The sequence below is a fragment of the Antrostomus carolinensis genome, unplaced genomic scaffold, assembly GCF_000700745.2.
Source record: "Antrostomus carolinensis isolate BGI_N321 unplaced genomic scaffold, ASM70074v2 scaffold21476, whole genome shotgun sequence".
Classification (NCBI taxonomy): domain Eukaryota; kingdom Metazoa; phylum Chordata; class Aves; order Caprimulgiformes; family Caprimulgidae; genus Antrostomus; species Antrostomus carolinensis.
The window spans coordinates 127,955-134,237 of record NW_010322775.1 but is presented as its reverse complement, the minus strand read 5'-3'; positions in this window follow the sequence as shown (position 1 = coordinate 134,237).

Below are 6,283 nucleotides of genomic sequence, written 5' to 3'. Positions count from 1 at the left end.
AGAAGTGTTGGCATGATGAAATAACAAGGTGAGGGATGATAGTACAAGCAATTAAGGCACCCTTCAAAAACCTGAAGTCATGTCCAAATGAGAAAAAAAGGAGGGATCTCAATTTCTGCCTGATTAAACATAAACACACAATAAATCAGGACAGAAAGAATATGAGAAACAACTTCCTACAAACATCTAAACTAATAATAGATCCTAGAAATGGGATGCTTGCCAGGGAGTCTACAGGGCCAACAGATGATCACATATCAAAGGAGCTCTCAGAGAAGTTAGAGTAATGGCAGGAAAACAAACTAAATTTGTAACAACTTTGTTTACTGTGAAGGAGTTTATGAAGGTTCCCATGCTGAATCTTGATTGCTGAAAACATAGGATTACCTTTCACAAGCAGATGTGCTTGGAATGTTTGTTCATTAGGAACAAAATGGATAAATTACTCCAATATTCAGCCTGGAGTTCCTGCATGTGGGTGGGAGATTTGAATACTAGCTGTGGGGCATAGCTCCTCATATGATCCCAGGATAGTCCAGGCTGGAAGAGACCTCAGGAGGTCTCTAGTTCAACTTCCAGCTCCAAGCAGGGTCAGCTCTCGTGTTAGACAAAGCTGCTCAGAGCTTTATCCACTCTGGGCTTGGAAATCTCCAAAACCAGAAACTGCACAACCTCTCTCAGCAACCTGTTCACCTTCTTGGCTACCCTCATGGTGAAAAACATCTCCTTAAGTCTGGACAGAAGCACTCTTGCATTATAGTGGGTACAAGACTGAACTTGTCAAGGCCCCCAGTTTTGATCTAGGTTTGAAATTAGCTTGGAGTGGGGGGTTGGATCAAAAGACCTCCAGATAGCCCTTCCAACTACAAGTATTCTACAATTCACATTTGGCAGAACTATTTTAAATGAGTGCTCCATATCTATATCAAATTATGCAGTCCATTTTGTGTTCTGGGTATTACGTTAGCATATGCAGAATAATAGATTTCTGTGAAACCTCAGTGGTTTGGAGACTACCAGTAGAGCATATGGTGGAAAAAATGGGGATCTCTTCACAGATGCACACAACCTTAGAGGCCAAGTGGGGAGGTGCACTCTTCCTTACCTGACACCTTGCAGGAAGCTGAGAAGAGACAGGACTTTTCCCCATCCAAAACTCAGTCAAAGAAGGGGCTGGAAAAAAACAAATATTCATGATCAGCTGTGAGCCTGGAAATAACCCCAGACTCCCAAGCTGAGCAGGCTGAGCTACTGCTGAAGTTTTTCCCTCCTGCAACTTCATTCCCATTTAAGTTCCCGGAAGTTTTATTACATTTTTCCTTTGAACAATTGCTCTTTCATTTTGCCTCCCTGCTGAGGCCAGAGAGTTCACATAGTCCTGTAAAAGTGGTCTTTGATACAAACCAGTTGCAGCTCCATACTTTATAACATATTGTATATTTATAACATATATACACACATATAATCCCTACCTGTTCACTGCTGTGCTTTCGTTCTGTTAAGTAGTGTCTTGCTCGTCCTCCAGGTTGCTCATATATCTCATCCCTCCTGCTGCTATCCAGACAGGGTGATGGCTAACATTTTCCCTCTCTTTGCCAAGTCCTGGCCTTGACTCTCTTTTCTGCCATCTGGTACAACTTCATTGTTAATTTTGACATTGTTCCCATCACTCTGCTGAGTTTGGTGCTACCTCAAATGTCCTGCAGTTTAGAGGATGTCTCTCACCATGACACTGTGTGTCATCATGGGCCAGTCTTGCCCAGGCCTTCTCAGCTTCTCATATTGTGCATACAGGTTGGCATTTTTTTAGTTACTTCTGCATAATCATTCATTTTTCTTCCAATGCACTGTGAAATACTGTCCCCTGCTAGGCACAAGCTTTCTGTGCACCAGCTTGTCATCTGCCTGTTGACCTTTTCTTTCCACTTGGAACAGTTATGCAATTACCTAGCTTTGCCATGAAGAGATATCTTTTCCTCTCTGTTTAGCTTTTACTATCTATCTCTTGATTTTTACTTCTGTTGTTTTGTCTTCTACTGTTTTCCCAGGGGAAAGACTTCTGCTCAAATTGAGATTTAGCACCAAAACGTTTAAAACTTGCTTGCTGTATGTATAAATTTGCTATCTTCTGTAGCTTCTGTCTCAATGTAGACTGAATGCAGTATTTTCCAAAATCCAGCTTCAGCTTCTAGAGCCAATCTGACTGTCCTGCCTTCCTGTGATTGCCAAACTTCACATTCACCTTCAGGATCACTACCCTGCTTGCATTTGTCTCCGAGCCAGCAACACTACTCGGGAACATGAGCACAGCCTAGGGGATCTCGGATCCATTGCCTTGGAATATGCCTTCAGTGACAGAATGTATGCTCATTCTCCACAACTCATCCTGGCACCATCAAAAAGCCATCCCTGTACATGAGTAGCCTCTCCTGCTCTGCTCTGGTAAAGTCTGCTTTCCCAAATGCATTTTGTACAGGGTACAATTTCTGCAGACAATATACAGAAACATGAACCCCAGGATACAGTCCTTGCTCAAACAAATCTGCCTGGCCACCCCTTTTTGAACTAAAATCTCTTTGCCAAATCATGCCACTTATAGTGCCTGGGCATATGGATGAATCCTAATTATGGGAATAAAATACATGAAGATACAAATTAGCAACATTATTCTTCACATAAATGACACCAAATGTACCCAGTTTACTCCTTTGCCAGGCAGCAACTGAAAACTACAGTCATTTAAACATTCTAGCTTCTGTCCCTAAAAATATACTGATAATAGAAGGGAAAAATGTCCAAACCCCCCTCAAAACCCAGGAAGGGCATACCTGAGAGAAGTTAAAATGCTGTTTCAGAGCTTTAGTCTATTCTGAGTAAGAAGTCAAAGTTTCATTAAATCCATCTCAAATTTGGTTGGTTTGTCACAAGGGCTAGGATGCAATGTTTCCGAGATCTGTATTGTTTAAAAATATTTTGATCAACTATTGTAGCATCAGTGCAACTCTAGCAATGTTTTAAAAAATGGAAGTGATATAAATGAATTCATCTGTAGTTAGTGGATTAGGCACCTCCAAAAGCACAGTGGGATATAAACATATGGAACTTTATATGAATATGGAAATCAGATGTCTGCGTTATGAAAGAGCACGTTTGTGTAATGGGTCCTTTGGTGTTTCTCAGCATTGCTATGTTTATTGCAGCTGCCTTTGGTTTTGGGCTACTATTTTGCAAGGCCAAGGAGTCTGCAAATATTGAGAGGCTCACAAGCTGCCATTAAAGCTTTGATGTGCAAGAATGCTTCTTTAGTTGTAGCAATGAAGAACATGAATTCTGCTTCTAGAATTCTTCTTAAGTGTGCCTCTGATGTCTTGTAATACTTAAACATATCTAAGCAAAGTTATCCTTAACAAAAATTATTAATATTCAACTTTAATCTTAATCCAATCCAACAGCATGCATCGTGATTGTGAGGAAATAATGCTTGTAACTCCAAGACAGAAAAGCAGGGATCGAACCCAAGGTGGAAACTGGAGCTGGGAAGCTCAGTCCAGTGACAGCTGAAAAAGAAAATACAAACACTTGAGGATGCCCAGGAGGACAGACCTGTAAGTAATGAGAACTTAAAGAAAAGCTATAGGATTTTCAAAATGTTGATTTTAAAACAGTATATAATCCATGCAATCGACACTGCTGGTATCAAATTAACAAACAGACTAAGCCCAACATGCCCCACATCATCACCAGAGGACCCAAAAGTAGGGCTTCTCATTTTAGTGAATGTTGCTTCTGTTTCCCACCAGTGTAAAACGGCCTGATTAAAAGGGTTCCTTTGCAAATGCTATCGTTATTTTAAATCCTCTGGGTCAATTTTTTTTTGTACTCAAGTGAATACTGAGTTGGAACAATTTACACTGATCCTATAAGAAATAGTAAGGAAAGGGAGTTTAGCTATAACTCATGAAGGTAGTTTTTCTCACAACATCAGAGAAAAGCTATTGCTGCAAAAAGGATTTCAAAGGTCCTTGTAGCCACAATATGAAATCTACTTCTCTATAGCATTCAAACCCTTCTGCTTTACTATTAAAGATAATACCACATAAATACAACTTAATCCAGGCATCTGAACTGCCTTCTGCAACATATGTATGATCTTTCCATTTTTATACACAACAAATCTGATAAATAGAGATTATATAAAGAGAAATTGTTGGAGCATTACAGCACAGACTAGTTTCCTTCTTTTCAAGTAATCCCAACATATACAGCCAGAGGAGTCTAATAATTGTGGAAAAACCTGACTTTTGATAGGAAAAAGAAAACAGTTTGTGTTAAAAAAATTCCCTGACTTTGAGCGTACTTTACTTTGTGCTAAATATTTTTAAATGCTTAAGATTCTCAAAGCTCTATATCAAAAAAGAAATCAAATTTCTGCTTTATTTTGGGGTTTTTTCCAAATACTGCCATCATCTCTGTTTTCAACAGCCCTCTGAGGTTGCAAAAACAAGAATAAAGAAGGAGGAACAGAATTAGACATATCTGTTAGGATTAGGAGTAAAAACAAAATCTCAAAAATCTCAAATCTCAAAAAGTATTTAGGACAAAATTATCACAGATAACCAAACTCTTGGATGCTCATTCCTCAGGGAGATGAGCACTGAGAGAAACAGAGTGTGCAGAATTTGGTCCTGGGACCAGAAAACAAGCCACAGAGCAGAAGATAGAAAAGATTTGTAAGAAAAGACCTGTAAAGACCTGTATTGACACTTGGAAAAGTGTGATGATTCAGATACAAACAGCCACTGAAGAAGATAATCCTGAAGAAGAGCACTAGCTTTCTTGTGAAGGAATGCTGTCAAAGTTTAAATTGCATTGTTTATTCCTCTAAGCAGGTGGATAAGCCCGAGAAACACAGGAACACACCGATGCATTTCTAGGTGGAATGTCCTGCAACATGAAAATAATTGAAGTAATAATCCTGTGGTCCTCTAAACAGCTATCATCTGTATTTCTTGCAAGCAATTAAAACCAACCAAATAATGGTGATTATTTGGCTGCAAGATGAAATGCTGAAGAGACTGGAACATGGAGAGGTATGGTGCAATTCCAACAAGACAAGGAAGACTCTTCACAGGGGCACTACATTAGCACAGGCCAGCGGGAAAATCTGGCACTGAGGAGGCAGTGGTCATCATGTACAGGCAGGAGAGGGCAAAATGAAGGCAGCTTCAGTAGGGAATTGTCTGCAGTACAAAGCTATATCACTAAGTTTGCAAAGTTGCCATCACAACTGTTCTCACAAAGCAGCATTTTCTAGTTTGTTTATAAAACAAAATGGCTATAGCCAAGTGAGTCTGTATAAATCGTGAAAACTTTCATGAACATTTGGAACCAGACTTTCAGGGCAGGCATCAACAAGAGGCACAATACAGATACGACTAGCTTGCTGAAATCCAACTGCTGGTCTGCTCTGATGGGCCACAAGCATCCCCACAGCCCTTGCAGGAGGTCCAACCAAGGCTGGAAGGAAATACCACTCAGTCCAAAGCCCAGGAGGTATGTGCAACCTCTTCACCACAGAAAATTGCATTCACCTACTCAGGACACAGAACTGTTATGTGACAAATGTGGCCAACCTCAGTGATTGGATACAAGGTCTTACAGATTCTACCACCATCAACATCAGGTGCCCTGGTCTTCCCACAGCGCTTAGTATTCACCAGATAGCTCTAAGCAATGTGGAAAAAGGACATAAACTCTACGAGTCAGCCAACCAACAAGACAGGACAATACACTTCTCTTTGGAAATGGGATACAGTGCAGTGCTCCCTGCTCTCACAGCATTGCCATCTTCCGAGTAAAGGCCAAGGTTTGTTCTAATTAGTTCTCTCCATCTGCACAAACCAGGACCTACAAAATGTCCCACTTCAAACAGAACATCTGCATGGGCTCTGTCTGAAAATGAGAGCCTGAGAAAGGGGCTCCACTTGGTATTGTGAGAGACGTGGGTTTTACTCATCGCACACTTTCAAATCTAAATTCCTCTGGGGTTTTGCTGACTGCCAGAGCAAGCCCCTGAAGACAGACTTACACCGGTATGCTGATAGCAGAATCAATCCCCTGATATACTACTACTCATGAGCTCGGAGCAGAAAAGCTGAAGTACTACTCCATCCTTCCTCCTCCTCCTCTACCCTCTGCCATATATAACAAAAAACCAAACAAACATGTATTTCACAGCTCCAAATAATGATTCTTTTGGGGACTAAGATGTGACGCCTCCCCC